Genomic DNA, 20,484 nt, shown 5'->3' with positions numbered 1-20,484 from the left:
CACCTTCAGGGGAGGAAAGGGAGGGGAACCAGTGAGTGTATAACTGAACCCAGCATAGGATATTAAGGGAATCAAGGGATATGGGGACAGTGCAGGAAAGTGGAGTTGTGGTTGAAAATCAGCCGTGATCTTATTGAATGGCGGAGCAGGCTCGATGGGCCGTATGACCTACTCCTGCTCCTAGTTGTTATGTATGTTCTTGTGTTCATTCACGACTGGATGTGGGAGGACTGCAGAGCTTTGATCTGATTCATTGATTGTGGGATTGCTTAGCCCTGTTTATACCTTGCTGCTCTCGCTGCTTAGTATGCATGTAGTCCTGTGTTGCAGCTTCCCCAGGCTGGTACCTCATTTCTCGGTACGCCTGGTGCTGCTCCTGGCATGCTCTTCTGCACTCCTAATTGAACCAGACTGATGGTAATGTTAGTGTGAGGGATATGCCAGACCATGAGGTTACAGATTGTGGTGGAATACAATGCTGCTGCTGCTGATGGCCCACAGCACCCTGAGGATGCCCCGTTTTCAGCTGCTAGATCTGTCCTGCATCTATCCCGTTTAGCACGGTGATGGTGCCACACAACACATTTGAGAGTGTGTTCGGTGTGACTTTGTCTCCACAATGACTGTGTGCGGTGGTCACTGCTACCAATGCTGTCATAGACAGAGGCAGCTCCATGTGGGACAGACTGGATGTACCCGATGGTCTTTACCTGTCCGTCATTGTTCGTATCTGCGACATGTAGATTGGTGAGGACCAGCTCAAGTAGGTTTTTTCCTCGTGTTGGTTCTCTCACCCTCTGCTGCAGGCCCAGTCTGGCAGATATATCCTTCAGGACTCGACCAGCTCAGTCAGTAGTGGTACTACCGAGTCACTCTTGGTGATGGACATTGAAGTTCCCCACCCAGAGTACATTCTGTGCCCTTGCTACCCTCAGTGCTTCTTCCAAGCATAAACCATTGTGAGTAATATAATAGATTAGATTATAATGTGAGAGGTTTATACCTATAATTGTGTAACTATAAGAATTAACAGCAGGCAGGGTAGTTTATGCATAATGAGAAAATTACTGAAGAAAAGTAAGTGCTGGGAACGAGGGAAAGTGTCCTTGAAAATCACAGATTAGAGAAGTTCCAGCTGTCTTTTCCTCACTTCCTGCCCAAACCCAGCAGAGAAGACAAAGAAGAGTCCGGTGCCAGAGGTGGATCAGTGCAGGGTATAAAAGTGAGGGGAGACTGATGTAAGGGGGCAGTGGGGACTGGAGACACCGGAGATCAAGCTCAGGGCGCCCGAGGTTCTATCCAGTGGGCTGACCTGGTGTCGGTTACTATGGACACACCGGACTTTCATAGTTACTCTGATTGTTTGATCAGTATAAGATACGGTGGGTGACGGAGAAACTGTTCATCTTATATTTCTTATTAAGGTATTAAAGTTGCTAACACTGGACTCTGGAACTTGCTCATTAATAAGACAAGGGATTGGCTCGACCTTTACTTCCACAAATCTCTCTACCCCTCCACTCCTTTTAAAATGTTACCATTTAATGTACATTTCCTCCATTTTTCTTCCAAAATGTTTTGCATCAGATTTCTCTGCACTAAATTTCATCTGCCATCCATCCAGCCCATTTACAAACCTGTGCATTCAGACTGAGCTCACTTACATTCCTCTGCACAGAGCCCCACGCTCCCAATTTTTGCGTTATCTGGAGATTTTGATCATACTGCAGGTCTGATCACCGATTTTTAAAATAATTTATGTATTATTATTTATTGTCCCTCTGGCCCCAATCTCGATAGCATGACAAAATAAAATTCAGTTCCCCCAGTTTGGACTTTCAATTATTGGAACAAATTCTGAGGGACAGGATACATCTTCATTCAGAAAGGCCGGGATTAATCAGGGACATTCAGTACGGATTTGTTAATGGAAGGTTGTGTCTGACTAACCTGATTGCATTTTTTGAGGAGGTCATACGGAGGGTCGATGACGGTGTTGTGTTTGACGTTGTGTATATGGATTTTAACAAGGCTTTTGATAAGATCCCACATCGCAGACTGGTTATGAAAGTAATAGCCCATGGGATACAAGGCAAAGTGGCAACTTGGATCCAAAATTGGCTGAGGTAGGAAGCAAAGGTTAATGGTCAATGGGTGTTTTTGTGACTGGAAGGATGTTTCTGGGATACATCAATGATTTAGACTTGAATGTAATGGGTATGACTACGAAGTTTGCAGATGATACGAAAATTGTCCATGTGGTCGATAATGAAGAAGAAAGCTGCAGACTGCAGGAAGGTATCAATGGACCTGTCAGGTGGGCAGATCAGTGGCAAATGGAATTCAATCCGCAGAAGTGTGAGGTAATGCATTTGGTGAGGGCGAACAAGGAAAAGGAATACACAATAAATGGTCGGACACTGAGAAGTGTCGAGGAACAGAGGGACCTTGGCGTGCTTGAATTTTTTCTGAGTAACGTTTAGAAAGGGAGCGACACAGTAGTCGTGGCCGAGTGGTTAAGGCGATGGACTAGAAATCCATTGGGTTATCCCGCGCAGGTTCGAATCCTGTCGACTACGATTCTCAGCATTTTTCATTCCATTTCACAATTTAACCGGTTCTCTGCCAAACTGACACTGAGATAGATGGAATAACGTTCAACACTGACGTTTTTTTCTCATTTTTATTAATCTGCAATATTCACGATACATCCGTTTCAAAAATCGCAAACATCAGTCAAAGTTGCGACAGTGATTCAGCCTGTCTATCCCTCGAGATGACGAAGGCATCTGTGCATGACCATTGGTGCGTGCAAATTTTTGGTTATGTGTGTGTGTGTCTCTGTGTCTGTCTATCTCTATATATGTCTCTGTGTATGTGCAACTGTCTGTGGAAATCATCACCATTAATTTGGTATGTCCTGGAACTTATAAAAAAGACTTGGGGGAAATAATAAGGTTGTGAACTTTTGTATCGGCTTTGGTTCAGTGGCAGCATTCTCGACTGAATCGGGAGTTTGTGTGTTCAAGTCGCACTTCTGAGACTTGAGCATATAATCTTGGCTAACACTCAAGTGCAGCACTTGGGGAATTTTACAATGTTGAAGCTGTTGAATTTCGGATGAAATGTTAAATTGAAGCTCCGTCTGCACCCTCGGGTGGATATGAAAGTTCCCAGTGCATTACTCAAAAAAGAATAGGAGAGTTGCCCCCGTCTCAATATTACTAAAAATGTTCGTAAATGCTCACTGAAAGCCGGTGTGTATGTGTTTGTATGTGGGGTTGGGGTTGAAGCCCAGATTCTCACAGAGACAGAATGCAGGTTCTCACAGGGCCAGGATAGCCGAGTGGTTGAGGCGTTGGCCTTAAATTTTAATGGTTTTTTCCCGCGTGGGTTCGGACCCCACTCCTGGTATCTCTTTAATTTAACACGGATTTCCTCCCATTCTGATCAGTGAGACCGGATTTTCATCGGTTGAATCAGCAATTTTCTGTAACAATGTGACACTCTGAACCGATAATGAAATGAAATTATGAAATGTATCTGCGTCGCTCGGTCTCCAGCTCTCTCTCTCTCTTCAGAGAGTTGTGTATGTGTTTGTATGTTTGAGTCTTTGTCTCTCTTAGTCTGACTCACTCTGTATGTCCCTGTTTCTCTGTTTGTCCCTGTCTCTCAATCTGTCTCTTTCTCACGGTGCCACGTCTGTTCCAATGGGATTCTCTCAGACTCTTTGTCTGACTGGCTCTCTCTTTCCCATCATTTCGGTCTGTCCATGTCTTTGCCTGTCTCTGTTAGTCCCTGCCTGTAAGCTGAGAAGTATTTCCATCATTTTCTGTTTTAGTCTCTTTCGCTCTCTCTCAATCTGTCTCCTTGTCACTTTCTTTATCATTGTCTCTCTATCACTGTTTCCCTCTCTCTCTTAATAGATCACACACACACATCTCTGTATATGTATATGTTTGAGTCTATTTCTCACTCAGTCTGCCTCTCCTTCTCAGTCTCAAACTTTCTGTCTCTCGTTGTCTCTATCTCGCTGTCTGTCTCACCCTGTTTGTCGGTTTGCCTCTGTCTCTCAATGTGTCTGTCGACTTCTCATGGTGTCCAGTTCTGTTCACAGCTCGATTCCTGCTCTGACCGAACTGGAGTACGTCAGTTACTCGTTATTATAGTGGTGAGTATCCTCGCCTGTCACGCGGGAGACCGGGGTTCAATTCCCCGACGGGGAGGCAGTTTTTCAAATTGTAGAATTTTACTTCTGTTTCTTGGAAGAGATTCATATTAAAAAGTTCCAGAGCAATATCGAACTGTAAAAATACAGGTAGAGGAGATTGCCTCGTCAAGATTTTTAGCAAACGGAGAATTTTTCAGGAGTCTTTGGCCGTCTGCTGCACAGAAATGGATGACTGAGATTTTTCTGAGTAACGTTTAAAAAGGCAGCGACACAGTAGTCGTGGCCGAGTGGTTAAGGCGATGGACGAGAAATCCATTGGGTTATCCCGCGCAGGTTCGAATCCTGCCGACTACGATTCTCAGCACTTTTTATTCCATTTCACAATTTAACCGGTTCTCTGCCAAACTGATCCTGAGATAGATGGAATAACGTCCCACACCTTTCAACACTGACATTTTTTTCTCATTTTTATTAATCTGCAATATTCGCGATACTTCCGGATAAGAAAATGGAAAAATCAGTCAAAGTTGCGACAGTGATTCAGCCTGTCCATCCCTCGAGATGTCTCAGGCATCTGTGCATGCCCGTTGGTGCGTGCACATTTTTGGTTATGTGTGTGTGTGTCTCTGTGTCTGTCTATCTCTATATATGTCTCTGTGTATGTGCAACTGTCTGTGCAAATCATCACCATGAATTTGGTATGTCCTGGAACTTTTCAAAAAGACTGAGGGAAAATAATACGGTTGTGATCTTTTGTATCGGCTTTTGTTCAGTGGCAGCATTCTCGACTGAATCTGGAGTTTGTGTGTTCAAGTCGCACTCCTGAGACTTGAGCATATAATCTTGGCTAACACTCTAGTGCACCACTTGGGGAATTTTGCATTGTTGAAGCTTTCAGTTTCGGATGAAATGTTGAAGTGAAGCTCCGTCTGTACCCTCGGGTGGATATGAAAGGTCCCAGAGCATTATTCGAAACAGAATAGGAGAGTTGCCCCCGTGTCAATATCACTAAAAATGTTCGTAAATGCTCACTGAAAGCTGATATGTATGTTTTTTGTATGTGGGGTTGGGGTTGAAGCCCAGTTTCTCACCGAGACAGAATCCTGGTTCTCACAGAAACAGGATAGCCGAGTGGTTAAGGTGTTGGCCTTAAAATTCAATGGGGTTTTTTCCCGCGTTGGTTCGTACCCCACTCATGTTATCTCTTCAATTTAACGCGTATTTCCTCCCATTCTGATCAGTGAGACCGTATTTTCATCAGTTGAATCAGCAATTTTCTGTAACAATGTGACATTCTGAACCGATAATCCAATGAAATTGTGAAATTTATCTGTGTCGCTCGGTCTCTGCCTCTCTCTCTCTCTTCATATAGGTTTGCATGCTTGATCCTTTGTCTCTCTCAGTCTGACTCACTCTGTCTGTCCCTGTTTCTCTGTTTGTCTCTGTCTCTCAATATGTCACTTTCTCACGGTGCCCACGCCTGTTCCAATGGGATTCTCTCAGACTCTTTGTCTGACTGGCTCTCTCTTTCCCATCATTTCGGTCTGTCCATGTCTTTGCCTGTCTCTGTTCGTCCAGCCTTTAACCTGATAAGTATTTCCATCATTTTCTGTTTTAGTCTCTATCTCTCTCTCTGTCTGTTCCTCTCCTTGTCACTGTCTTTAGCATTTTCTTTCTCTCACTCTTACCCTCTCTCTCTTAATAGATCACACATATACACATCTCTGTATATGTATGCGTTTGAGTCATTTTCTCACTAAGTCTGCCTCTCCTTCTCAGTCTTACTCTTTCTGTCTCTCGTTGTCTCTAACTCGCTGTGTGTCTCTCCCTGCTTGTCGGTTTGTCTCTGTCTCTCAATGTGTCTGTCGACTTCTCATGGTGTCCAGTTCTGTGCACAGCTCGATTCCTGCTCTGACAGAGCTGCTACCTGTAAGTTCCTCGTTCGTATAGTGGTGAGTATCCCTGCCTGTCATACGGGAGACCGGGTTTCAATTCCCCGACTGGAAGCCAGGTGTTTCAAAATGTAAAATTTTACTTCTGTTTCTTGGTAGAGATTCATATTAAAAAGTTCCAGAGCCATACAGAACTGGAAAAATACACGTAGAGGAGATTGCCTCTTCCAGATTTTTAGTAAACGGAGACTTTTACAGGTTTCTTTGGCCGTCTGCTGCACAGAGATGGATGACTGAGTTTTTTCTGTGTAACGTTTAAGAAGACAGAGTCGCATTTGAAGTGGCCGAGTGGTTAAGACGATGGATTAAAAATCCATTGGGTTTTCCCTGCGTAGTTTTGACGCCTGTCCACTACGATTCTCGGCATTTTTTCATTCCATTTCACAATTTAACCAGAACTTTGCAAAACTGATCCTGAGATAGATGGTATAACGTCCCACACCTTTCAACACTGACATTTTTTTCTCATTTTTATTAATCTGCAATATTTACGATACAACGGATAGGAAAACACAAAAATCAGTCAAAGTTGCGACAGTGAGTCAGCCTGTCTATCCCTTTATACGTTGAAGGCATCTGTGTAGGTCCGTTGGTCCGTGTAAATATTTGGTTATGTATGTGGGTGTGTCTCTGTCTGTCGATCTGTATATATGTCTCTGTGTATGTGCAACTGTCTGTGGAAATCATCACCTTGAATTTGGTATGTCCTGGAAATTATAAAAAAGACTTGGGGAAAATAAGACGGTTGTGGACGTTTGTATCGGCTTTGGTTCGGTGGCAGCATTCTCGACTGAATCGGGAGTTTGTGTGTTCAAGTCGCACTCCTGAGACTTGAGCATATCATCTTGGCTAACACTCAAGTGCCGCACTTGGGGAATTTTGCAATGTTGAAGCTGTTGACTTTCGGATGAAATGTTAAATTGAAGCTGAGTCTGCACTATCGGGTGTGTGTGAAAGGTCCCAGAGCCTTACTCGAAAAAGAATAGGAGAGTTTCCCCCGTGTCAATATTACTAAAAATGTTCGTAAATGCTCACTGAAAGCCTCCAGGTATGTGTGTCTGTGGGGGTGGGGTTGAAGCCCAGTTTCTCACAGAGACAGAATCCATATTCTGACAGGACCAGGATGGCCGAGTAGTTAAGGCGTTGGCCTTAAAATTAAATGGTATGTTTCCCGCGTGTTCTCGTACCTGACTCCTGGTACTTCTTTAATTTAATACGGATTTCCTCCCATTCTCATCAGTGATACCCGATTTTTATCTGTTGAATGTGCAACTCTGTGACACTCTGAGCCGAAAATGAAATGAAATTGTGAAATGTATCGGTGTCGCTCGGTCTCTTCCTCTCTTTCTTTAGAGAGGTGTGTTTGTGTTTGTGTGTTTTTCGCTCTCAGTCTGACTCACTCTGTCTGTTCTTGTGTCTCTGTCTCTTTCCCACGGTGTCCAGTTCTGTTCCAATGGGATTCTCTTAGACTCTTTGTAAGACTGACTCTCTCTTTGCCTTCATTTCTGTCTGTCCATGTCTTTGCCTGCCTCTGGTAGTTCCTGTCTCTAACCTGCTGAGTATTTCCAGCATTAGTGTTTCTATCTCTGACACTCTCTATCTGTCGCTCTCTCTCTCCTTGTCACTGTCTTTATTACTCTCTTTCTCTCACTCTTTCCCTCTCTCTTTATAGATCACACACACACATCTCTGTATATGTGTGTGTTTGAGTCTTTTTCTCACTCAGTCTGCCTCTCCTTCTCAGTCTCACATTTTCTGTCTCTCATTGTTTCTATCTCGCTGTCAGTCTCTCCCTGTTTGTCGGTTTGTCTCTGTCTCGTAATGTGTCTGTCGTCTTCTCATGGTGTCCAGTTCCATTCACAGCTCGCTTCCTGCTCTGATAGAACTCATGCTCGTTAGTATAGCGGTGAGTATCCCCGCCTGTTCCGCTGGAGACCGTGATTCTACTTCCCGACGCGGTGGCAGCATTTACAAAATGCAGAATTTTACTTCTTTCTTGGTGTTGATTCATATTAAAAAGTTCCAGAGCAATATAGAACAGTACAAATACAGGAAGAGGAGGTTGCCTCTTCCAGATTTTTAGCAAACGGAGACTTTTTCCTGATTCTGTGGCCGTTTGCTGCACAGAGATGGATGACTGAGTTTTATCTGATTAACATTTAATGATGCAGCGAGCTAATAGTCGTGGCCGAGTGTGTAAGACAATGGACAAAAAATCCATCGGGGTTTCTCTGCGCAGTTTTGAATCCTGCCGACTGTGTTTCTCAGCATATTTCATTCTGTTTCACAATTTAACCACGTTACTGCAAAACTGATTCTGAGATAGATAGAGCAACGTCCCACATCTTTCGATGCAGCCGCTGTTTTCTTTCTACATTAATCTGCAGTATTCACGATACATACGGATAGGAAAACGCAAAAACCAGCCAAAGTATCCTCAGTGACCCTGCCTGTCTATCCATCTATTTGTCTAAGGCAACCTGTGCATATCTTGATCTGAGTGTCATGGTACATCAGTCATTGAAAGTTGGCATGTAGGTGCAGCAGGCGGTGAAGAAAACAAATGGCATGTTCCCCTTCATAGCTAGGGGATTTGAGTATGGGAGCAGGAAGATATTACTGCAGTTGTACAGGGCCTTGGTGAGGTAACACCTGGAATATTGTGTTCAGTTTTGGTACCCGAATCTGAGGAAGGACGTCCTTGCTATTGAGGGAGTACAGCGAAGGTTCACCAGCATGATTCCCGGGATGGCAGGATTGACATATGAGGAGAGACTGGCTCAACTGGGCTGGTATCCACTGGAGTTTAGAAGAATGAAAGGGGATCTCACAGAAACATATAAAATTCTGACGAGATTGGAGGCTGGAAGAATGTTCTCATTGCTGGGTAGTTTGAGACCAAGGATTACAGTCTAAAAATAAGGGGTAAGCCATTTATGACCGAGATGAGGAGAAACTTCTTCACTCAGATAATGGTTTACCTGTGAAATTTTCTATCGCAGAAAGTCGTTGAGGCCAGTTCATTAGATATATTCAAAAGGGAGTTAGATATCGCCCTTATGGCTAAAGAGATCATGTGGTATGGAGAGAAAGCAAGAAAGGGGTACTGAGGTTGAATGATGAGCCATGATCTTATTGAATGGTGGTGCAGGCTCGAAGGGCCGAATGGCATATTCCTGCAACTAATTTCTATGTTTCTATGGTGATGCATGTATATTTTTTTTTATTGTGTGTGCGCGTGTCTATGTATGTCTATCTGTATGTATGTCTCTGTGTATGTGCAAATGTCTGTGGAAATCATCACCATGAATTTGGTACGTCCTGGAACTTTTAAAACACTTGGGGAAAATAATACGGTTGTGATCTTTGGTATCGGTTTTGGTTCAGTGGCTCCATTCTCGACTGAATCAGGTGGTTGTGTGTGTAAGTCCCACTCCAGGACTTGAACACATCATCTTGGATGACACTCAAATGCAGTATTTGGGGAATTTTGCATTGTTGAAGCTGTTGACCATCGGCTGAAATTTAAAATCGAAGCTCCATTTGCACCCGCGGGTGGATGTGAAAGTTCCCAGAGCCTTCGTCGAAAAAGAATAGGAGAGTTGCGCCCGTGTCAATATTACGAAAAATGTTCGTAAATGCTCCCTGAAATCCTCTGTGTCTGTGTGGGTGGAGCTGAAGTCCAGATTCTCACAGAGGCAGAGTCCAACCATTGACAGGATCAGGACCAGGATGGCCGAATTGTAAAGGCTTTGCATTTAAGATGTAATGGGTTATATACTCGCGTGGGTTCAAACCCCACTCCTGGTGATTCCTTAATTAAACAGAGATTTTTCCCATCCTGCCGAGTGATACCCGATTTTCATCTGCTGAATCTCCAATTTTCTGCAACGATGTGACATTCTGAGCCGACAATGAAATGAAATTGTGAAATGTATCTGTGTTGCTCGGTCTCTGCCACTCTCTCTCTTTAGAGAGCTGTGAATGTGTTTGAGTCATTGTCTCTCTCAGTCTGCCTCTCTCTGACACACTCACTCTGTCCATGCTTCTCTGTTTGTCCCTGTCTCTCAATCTGTCTCTTTCTCACGGTGTCTCGTTCTGTTGCAATGGGATTCTCTCAGACTCTCTGTCTGACTGCCTATCTCAGTCCCATTATCTCTGTCTGTCCATGTCTTTGCCTGTCTCTGTTAATCCCTGTCTCTAACCTGATAAATATTTCCATTATGTTCTGTTTTTTTCTCTATGTCTCTCTCTCTATCTGTCTTTCTCTCTATCTGTCGCCCTCTTTGTCTATCTCTTTGTCCCTCTCTTTTTCTCTGTCATTCCATCACTATTTGCCTCCCTCTCTTTATGCAGCACGCAAATATATCTCTGCGTATGTATGTGTTTGAGCCTTTTTCTCATTCAGTCTGATCCTCCCATTCAGTCTCAAACTTTCTGTCTCTCTTTGTCTCTATCTCACTGTCTGTCTGTCCCCATTTCCCTGTCTGTCTCTGGTTCTCAATGTGTCTGTCACTTTCTCACGGTGTCCAGTTCTGTTCGAATGGGATTCTCTCAGTCTCTCTGTCTGACTGTCTCACTCTTTCCCATCATCTCTGTCTGTCTATATTTCTGCCTATCTGTCTCTCTTTGCCTGTCGCTGCTAGTTCCTGTCTCTAACCTGCTGAGTATTTCCATCATTTTCTGTTTATATCTCTGTATCTGTCGTTCTCTCTCTATATGTCTCTCTCCTTGTCACTGTCTTTATCACTGTCTTTCTTTCACTCTTTCCCTCTCTCTCTGTATTGATCACACACACACATCTCTGTATATGTAGGTTTTTGAGTCTTTTTCTCAGAGTCTGCCTGACTTTTCAGTCTCACCCTTTCTGTCTCTCGTTGTCCCTCTATCGCTGTCTATCACTCCCTGTTTGTCGGTTTATCTCTGTCTCTCAATGTGTCTGTCGACTTCTGTTCACAGCTCGATTACTGCTCTAGCATCGCCCGTACCTTCGTCCGTATAGTCGTAATTTTGCTCCCCTGTTAAGCCATAGAACCGGGTTTAATTCCCCGACGGAAAAGCAGTTTTTTCAAAATGTCTAATTTTACTTCTGTTTCTTGGTATAGATTCATATTAAAAAGTTCCAGAACAATATAGAACAGTAAAAATACAGCAAGAGGCGATTGCCTCTTCCAGATTTTTTGCAAACAGAGACTTTTTCAGGATTCTGTGGCCGTCTGCTACACAGAGATGGATGACTGAGTTTTTTTTGAGTAACATTTAAAGTGCCAAAGACGCAGTAATTGTGGTCGAGTGGTTAATGCGATTGGCTTGAAATTCTTTGGGTTTTCGGCGCTCAGGTTCGAATCCTGCCGATTTCGATTCTCAGCAATTTTCTTCACAATTTAACCAGGTTTTTGCAAAACTAATACTGAGATAGGTGGAATAACGTCCCACACCTTTCAACACTGACATCCATATCTCATTTTTATTAATCTGCAATATTCACGATTCATACGGATAGAAAAACGCAAAAATCAGCCAAAGTAGCGACAGTGACTCAGCCTGTCTATCCCTCGAGATGTCTCCGGCATCTGTGCATATCCGTTGGTGCATTTATATTTTTGGTTATGTATGTATGTGTGAGTCTCTGTGTCTGTCTATCTGTATATATGTCTCTGTGTATGTACAACTGTCTGTGGAAATCATCACCATGAATTTGGTATGTCCTGGAACTTTTCAAAAAGACTTGGGGAATATAATACGGTTGTGAACATTGGTATCGGCTTTGGTTCAGTGGCAGCATTCTCGACTGAAAAACGCAAAAGCCAGACAAAGTAGCGACAGTGACCCTGCCTGTCTATCCATCTATTTGCCTAAGGCAACCTGTGTATATCTTGATCTGGGTGTCATGGTACATCAGTCATTGAAAGTTGGTGTGCAGGTGCAGCAGGCGGTGAAGAATGCAAATGGCATGTTCGCCTTCATAGCGAGGGGATTTGAATATAGGAGTAGCGAGGTTTTACTGCAGTTGTACAGGGCCTTGGTGAGGCCACTCCTGGAATATTGTGTTCAGTTTTGGTCTCCGAATCTGAGGAAGGACGTCCTTGCTATTGAGGGAGTACAGCGAAGGTTCACCAGCATGATTCCCGGGATGGCAGGACTGACATATGTGCAGAGACTGGATCAACTGGGCTGGTATCCACTGGAGTTTAGAAGTATGAGAGGGGATCTCATAGAAACAAATACAATTCTGACGAAATTTGACAAGTGAGAGGCAGGAAGAATGCTTCCGTTACTGGGGAGTTCGAGAACCAGAGGTCACAGTCTAAGAATAAGGGGTAAGCCATTTAGGACCGAGATGAGGAGAAACGTCTTCACTCAGAGAGTGGTTAACCTGTTGAATTCTCCACCGCAGAAAGTTGTTGAGGCCAGTTAGTTAGATATATTTAAGAGGGAGTTAGATATGGCCCTTACGACTCAAGGGTTCAAGGGATATGGAGAGAAAACAGGAAATGGGTACTGAGGTTGAATAATCAGCCATGATCTTAAATAATGTTGGTGCAGGCTCGAAGGGCCGAATGGCCTGCTCCTGCAACTAATTTTTAGTTTCTATGTTTCTATGTTGACGCGTGTATATTTTTGGTTATTGTGTGTGTGTGTGTGTCTGGGTATGTCTATCTATATGTATGTCTCTGTGTATGTGCAACTGTCGATGCAAATCATCACCATGAATGTGGTATGTCCTGGAAATTTTTTAAAAACTTGGGGAAAATAATACGGTTGTGATCGTTGGTATCGGCCTTGGTTCATTGGTTCTATTCTCGACTGAATCGGGAGGTTGTGTGTGTAAGTCCCACTCCTGAGACTTGAGCAGATAATCTTTGCTGACACTCAAATGCAGTGTTTGTGGAATTTTCCATTGTAGAAGCTGTTGACAATCGGCTGAAATGTTAAATTGAAGCTCCGTCTGCAACCTCGGCTGGATGTGAAAGTTCCCAGAGCATTACACGAAAAAGATTAGGAGAGTTGCGCCCGTGTCAATATTACTAAAAATTTTCGTAAATGCTCACTGAAACCCGATGTGTATGTGTGTGTGTTGCTGTGGGGGTGGAGCTGAAGGCCATATTCTCACAGAGACAGAATCCAAACGCTACAAAGACCAGGATGGGCGAGTGGATACAGCGTTGGCCATAAAATTCAATGGGTTTTTCCCGCGTGGATCCTTACCCCAATCCTAGAATCACTTTAATTTAACAGAGATTTTTCCCATCCTGCCCAGTGATACGTGATTTTCATCTGTTGAATCTGCAATTTTCTGTAACTCTGTGACAATCTAAGTCGATCATGAAATGAAATTGTGAAATGTAGCTGTGTATCTCAGTCTCTGCCTTTCTCTCTTTAGAGAGCTGTATATGTGTTTGTGTGCTTGAGCCTTTGTCTCCCTCAGTCTGCCTCTCTCTGACTCACACTGTCTGTGCCTGGTTCTCTGTTTGTCTCTGTCTCTCAATCTGTCTCTTTCTCACGGTGTCCAGTTCTGTTCCAATGGGATCCTCTCAGACTCTCTGTCTGACTGTCTCTCTCTTTCCCATCCTCCCTGTCCGTGTCTTTGCCTGTCTCATTTTGTCCCCGTCTCTAATCTGATGAGTATTTGCATCATTTTCTGTTTTTGAAACATAGAAACATAGAAAATAACTGCAGGAGTAGGCCATTAGGCCCTTCGAGCCTGCACCGACATTCAATATTATTATGGCTGATCATTATTTCAGTTACCCTTTCCTGTTTTCCTCTCCATCCCACTTCATCCACTTAACCGTAAGGACCATATCTAACTCCCTCTTGAATATATCCAATGAACTGGCTTCAACAACTCTCTGTGGCAGGGAATTCCACAGGTCAACAACTCTCTGAGTGAAGAAGTTTCTCCTCATCTCACTGCTAAATGGCCTACCCCTTATCCTAAGATTATGTCCCCTGGTTCTGGCTTCCCCAACATCGAGAACATTCTTCCCGAATCTAACCTGTGCAGTCCCGTCAGAATCTTATATGATTCTATGAGATCCCCTCTCATCAATCTAAACGCCAGTGATTAAAGGCCTAGTTGATCCAATCTCTCCTCATATGACAGTCCTGCCATCCCTGGAATCAGTCTGGTGAACCTTCGCTGCACTCCCTTAACAGCAAGAACGTCCTTCCTCAGACTAGGAGACCAAAACTGAACACAATATTCCAGGTGTGTCCTCACGAAGGCCTTGTACAACTGCAGTAAGATCTCCTGGCTCCTATATTCAAATCCTCTAGCTACGAAGGCCAATATACCATTTGCCTTCTTTACCGCCTGCTGTACCTGCATGCCCACTTTCAGTGACTGATGAACCATAACACCAAGGTCTCACTGCACCTCCCCTTTTTCTAGTTTTCCGCCATTCAGATAATATTCTGCCTTCGTGTTGTTGCCCCCAAAATGGATAACCTCACATTTATCCACATTATACTGCATCTGCCATGTATTTGCCCACTCACCTAATCTGTCCAATTCACCCTGCAGCCTCTTAGCGTCCTCCTCACAGCTCGGACCGCCACCCAGTTTAGTGTCATCCGCAAACTTGGAGATATTACACTCTATTCCTTCAACCAAATCGTTCATGTATATTGTAAAGAGCTGGAGTCCCAGCACTGAGCCCTGCGGCACCCCACTAGTCACTTCCTGCCAGTTTGAAAAGGACCCGTTTATCCCGATTCTCTGCATCCTGTCTGCCAACCAGTTCTCTATCCATGTCAGTACATTAATCCCAATACCATGCGCTTTGATTTTGTGCACCAATCTCTCGTGTGGGACCTTGTCAAAAGCCTATTGAAAGTCCAAATACACCACATCCACTGGTTCTCCCTTGTCCACTCTACTCATTCCATCCTCAAAAAATTCCAGAACATTCGTCAAGCATGATTTAACATTCATAAATCCATGCTGACTCGGTCCGATCCTGTCACTGCTTTCCAAATGGGCTGCTATTTCATCCTTAATGATTGATTCCAATATTTTCCCCACGACTGATGTCCGGCTAACCGGTCTATAATTAGCTGCTTTCTCTCTCCCTCCTTTTTTAAAAAGTGCCATCACATTAGCTACCCTCTAGTCCATAGGAACTGATCCAGAGTCGATAGATTGTTGGAAAATGATCACCAATGCATCCACTATTTCTAGGGCCACTTCCTTAAGTACTCTGGGATGCAGACTATCAGGAGCCGGGCATTTATTGGCTTTTAATCCCAACAATTTCTCCAACACAATTTCCCGCCAATAAGGATATTTTTCAGTTCCTCATTCTCACGAGACGCACAGTCCCCTCGTACATTCGGAAGGTTTTTTGTATCTTCCTTTGTAAAGACAGAACCGAATTATTGTCTCTATCTGTCTTTCTCTCTATCTGTCTCCCTCTTTGTCTATTTCTTTGTCCCTGTCTTTGTCTCTGTCATTGCATCATATTTGCCTCCTTCTCCTTATGGAGCACACAAACACATCTCTGTGTATGTATGTGTTGGAGTCATTTTCTCATTCAGTCTGACCCTCCCACTCAGTCTCAAACTTTCTGTCTCTCTTTGCCTCTATCTCGCTGTCTGTCTCTCCATGTTTCCCTGTTTGTCTGTCTCTCAACGTGTCTGTCTCTTTCTCACGATGTCCAGTTCTGTTCCAGTGGGATTCTCTCAGTCTCTCTGTCTGACTGTCTCTCTCATTCCCATCATCTCTGTCTCGACCTGACTGTCTCTATTTGCCTGTCTCTGTTAGTTCCTGTCTCTAACCTGCTGAGTATTTTCATCATTTTCTGTTTATATCTCTGTATATCTCTCTATCTGTCGCTCACTCTTCATCTGTCTCTCGCCTTGTTACTGTCTTTATCACTGTCTTTCTCTCACTGTTTCCCTCTCTCTCTTTATATCTGTATGTGTGTGTGTTTGTGTCTTTTTCTCACTCAGTCTGCCTCTCCTTCTCAGTCTCACACTTTCTGTCTCACGTTGTCTCTATCTTGCTGTCTGTCTCTCCCTGTTTGTCGGTTTGTCTCTGTTTCTCAATGTGCCTGTCTACTTCTCATGGTGTCCATTTCTGTTCTCAGCTCGATTCCTGCACTGACAGAATCCACACCCGTCAGCTCCTCATTCGTTTCTTAGTTAATATCCCTCTCTGTCACGCGCGAGGTTGGCGTTCAATTCCCCGACGAGGATGAAGCTTTTTTAAAATGTTGAATATTACTTCTGTATGTCCTGAAACTTTATAAAAAGACTTGGGGAAAATAATACGGATGTGAACTTTGGTATCGGCTTTGGTTCAGTGGCAGCATTCTCGGCTGAATAAGGAGGTTGTGTGTGTAAGTCCCACTCCTGAGACTTGAGCATATAATCTTGGCTGACACTCAAATGCAGTACTTGGGGGATTTTGCATTGTTGAAGATGTTGACTTTCGGATAAAATGTTAAATTGAAGCTCCGTCTGCACCCTCGGGTGGATATGAAAGTTCCCAGAGCATTACTCGAAAAAGAACAGGAGAGTTGCCCCTGTGTCAATATTACTATAAATATTCGAAAATGCTCATTGAAAACCTGTGTCGGTGAGAGTGGAGCTGCAGCCGAGATTCTCACAGAGACAAAATCCGAATATTGACAAAACCAGGATGGCCGAGTTGTTAAGGCATTCCGATGGGTTTATACCTGCGTGGGTTCGAACCCCACTTCTGGTACATCTTTAAATTCAAACCGATTTCCTCCCATCTTGCTCAGTTATACCCGAATCTATTCTGTTGAATCTGCATTTATCGATAACTTTGTAACTTTCAAACAAATGGGATTGTGCAATGTATCTGTGCCTCTCACTCTCTGTCTTTAGAGTGCTCTTTATGTGTTTGAGTCTGACTCTCTGTGTCTGAGGAATTAGAAGCTGAATTAAGGGAGCTGGGAGCTAAATTAACAAATCGGACCTCAAAGGTAGCAATCTCAGGGATAGCTACCACTTTTCAGAGTAGAAATCGCAGGATAGTTCAGATGAATGTGTGTTGCAGTAGGGAGGGATTCAATTTCTTGGGACATTGGAACTGTTCTGGCGGAGCTGGGACCTGTGCAAACCGGACAGTCTGCACCTCAGCAGAACCAATGTCCACGAGGGAGAATTTGCTCGTGTTGTTGGGGAGGGGTTAACCTGATATGGCAGCGGGATGGGAACCTTTGGGGGCAGAAAAGTAAGGGTGGAGGGCAGAGAAACCCAAAGGAAAAAATCAAAAAGGGCCACATTGCAGCAAACTTCTAAAGGGACAAGGTGTGTTAAGATAACAAGCCTGAAGGCACTGTGCCTCAATGCGAGGAGTATTCGTAATAAGGTGGACAAATTAACTGCACAGGCAGCAATTAATGAATATGATGTAATTGGCATCACGGAGAAATGGATCCAGGGTGACGAAGGCCGGGAACGCAAAATCCAGGGGTCTTCACCAGTCAGGAAGGATAGAGACAAAGGAAAAGGAGGTGGGGTGGCATTGCTGGTTGAAGAGGAAATTAATGCAATAGTCAGGAAGGACATTCGCGTGGATTCTACGTGGGTGGATCTGTGGAATATCAAAGGGAAAAAAACGCTAGTGGGAGTTGTGTACCACCAAACAATTGAAGTGAGTTTGCTGACAGCATCCAACAAGAAAGTAGGGATGTGTGCAATAAAGGTACATCACTTATCATGGGCGACTTTAATCTACACATAGATTGGGCTAACCAAACTGGTAGTAATACGGTGGAGAAGGATTTGCTGGCGTGTATTAGGGATGGTTTTCTCGACCAATAAGTCGATGGACCATCTAGAGGGCTGGCCATACTCGACTGCTTGATGTGTAATGAGAAAGGACTAATTAACAATCTTGTTGTGCGAGGCCCCTTGGGGAAGGGTAACCACAATAAGCTGGAATTCTTTGTTAAGGTGGAGAGTGAAACAATTAATTCTGAGACTGGGGTCCTGAACTTAAGGAAAGGTAACTTCGATGGTATGAGACATGAATTGGCTAGCATAGACAGGGAAATGATACATAAAGGGTTGACGGCAGATAGGCAATGGAAAACATATAAAGATCACATGGATGATCTTCAACAATTGGACATCCCTGTCTGGAGTAAAAATAAAATGGGGAAGGTGGGTCAACCGTGGCTAACAAGGGAAATCCAAGGAAGAGGCATATAAATTGGTCAGAAAAAGCATCGAACCGAGGACGGGGAGAAATTTAGAATTCAGCAGAGGAGGACAAAGGGTTTAATTAGGAGGGGGAAAATAGAGTATGAGAGGAAGCATGCTGGGAACATAAACACTTCTATAATTATGTGAAGAGAAAAAGAGTAGTGAAGGCAAACGTAGGTCCCTTGCAGTCAGATTCAGGTGAATTTATAATAGGGAACAAAGAAATGGTAGACCAGTTGAACAAATACTTTGGTTCTGCCTTCACGAAGGAAGACGCGCATAATCTTTTGGAAATGCTACCTGACCGAGGGGCTAGTGAGAAGGAGGAACTGAAGAAAATCATTATTTGTGGGAAATTGAGTTAGGGAAATTGATGGGACTAAAGGCCGATAAATCCGCGGGGCCTGATGGTCTGCATCCCAGATTACTTAAGGAAGTGGCCCTAGAAATAGTGAATGCATTGGTGATTATTTTCTAACAGTGCATCGATTCTCGATCAGTGTGTATGGACTGGAGGGTAGTTAATGTAACACCACATTTTGAAAAAGGAGGGAGAGAGAAAACGGGTACTTATAGACCAGTTAGCCTGACATTAGTGGTGGGTAAAATGTTGTAATTCATTTTTAAAGATGAAATAGCAGCCCATTTGGAAAGCAGTGACAGGATTGGTCCAAGTCAGCATGGATTTATGAATGGAAAATGAAGCTTGACAAATCTTCTAGAATTGTGTGAGGATGTAACTAGTAGAATCGACAAGGGAGAACCAGTGGATATGGTGTAGTGGAACTAGCAAAATACTTTTGACAAGGTCCCACACAAGAGGTTGGTGTGCAAAATTAAAGCACATGGTATTGGGGGTAATGTATTGACGTGGATAGAGAACTCGTTGGCAGACAGGAAGCAGAGAGTCGGGATAAACGGGTTATTTTCATAATGGCAGGCAGTGACTAGTTGGATGCCGCAGGGCTCAGTGCTGGGACGCCAGCAATTTACAATATACATCAATGATTTAGATGAAGGAATTTTGTATAATATCTCCAAGTTTGCAGATGATATTATACTGGATGGCGGTATGAAATGTGAAGAGGATGCTAAGAGGCTGCAGGGTGATTTGGACAGGTTAGGTGAGCGGCCAATTGCATGGCAGATGCAGTGTAATGTGGATAAATGTGAGGTTATGCACTTTGGTGGCAGAAACACGAAGTCAGAATATTATTTGAATGGCGGCAGATGAGGAAAAGGGGAGGTGCAACGAGATCCGGGTGTCATGGTACATCAGTCATTGAAGGTTGTCATGCAGGTGCAGCAGACAGAAAGAAGGCAAAGAGCATGTTGGCCTCATATCTTGGGGATTTGAATAGAGCAGCTGTACTGGGCCTTGGTGAGGCCTCACCTGGAATACTGTGTTCAGTTTTGTTCTAATCTGAGGAAGGACGTTCTTGCTATTGAGGGAGTGCAGCAAAGGTTCACCAGACTGATTTCCGGGATGGGAGGACTGACATATGAGGAGAGTTAGGATCGACTGGGTCTGTATTCACTGGTGTTTAGAAGAATGAGAGGGGACCTCAGAAACATTCTGACGGGACTGGGCAGTTTAGATGCACGAAGAATGTTCCCGATGTTGGGGAAGTCCAGAACCAGTGGTCACAGTCTGAGGACAAGGGATAAGCCAATTAGGACCGAGATGAGGAGAAACTTCTTCACTCAGAGAGTTGTTAACCTGTGGAATTCTCTTCCGCAGAACGTTGTTGATGCCAGTTCATCAGATATATTCAAGAGGGAGTTGGATATGGCCCTTAAGTTAATGGGATCAACGGGTGTGGAGCGAAAGCTGGAAAGGGGTACTGAGGTGAATGATCAGACATGATCTTATTGAATGTTGGTCCAGGCTCGAAGGGGCGAATGGTCTATTCCTGCAACCTTTTTCTATTTTTCTATGTTTCTATGTTTCAAGGTGCATGCATCTAATGGCCCAGTGTGCTGTGCCATTTCTTTTAACTGGGTGCTATTTATTGAATCTGTAACTCGCCCGGTTTGTACCTGATCCATATTGTGTCTCACCTGACCAATCATCCACCTCCCATAGGCATGACATGTGTCTCTTTTCCTGTCCTCGGCATCGTCCTCTCAATTCCTGCTTATTTAGCTCGTTAATTGTTCGTGCATGGCCTTCCAATA

At 43.9% G+C, this 20,484-nt stretch overlaps 3 non-coding genes and 1 pseudogene across 3 annotated transcripts; all 4 read left to right on the top strand.

The window, feature by feature from the left end:
- The window catches only part of LOC139235453 (Ig heavy chain C region, secreted form-like), a 94,262-nt pseudogene that overhangs the window by 56,907 nt on the left and 16,871 nt on the right, over window positions 1–20,484 (top strand).
- Window positions 2,499–2,579, top strand: trnas-aga (transfer RNA serine (anticodon AGA)). Its single transcript has one exon. It is a non-coding gene; the product is annotated as a tRNA-Ser (tRNA).
- trnas-aga (transfer RNA serine (anticodon AGA)) lies at window positions 4,445–4,525 on the top strand. Its single transcript has one exon. It is a non-coding gene; the product is annotated as a tRNA-Ser (tRNA).
- trnal-uaa (transfer RNA leucine (anticodon UAA)) lies at window positions 9,850–9,933 on the top strand. Its single transcript has one exon. It is a non-coding gene; the product is annotated as a tRNA-Leu (tRNA).

This window comes from Pristiophorus japonicus, chromosome 23 (assembly GCF_044704955.1).
Source record: "Pristiophorus japonicus isolate sPriJap1 chromosome 23, sPriJap1.hap1, whole genome shotgun sequence".
Classification (NCBI taxonomy): domain Eukaryota; kingdom Metazoa; phylum Chordata; class Chondrichthyes; family Pristiophoridae; genus Pristiophorus; species Pristiophorus japonicus.
This window is presented reverse-complemented; position numbering and strand designations above follow the sequence as displayed.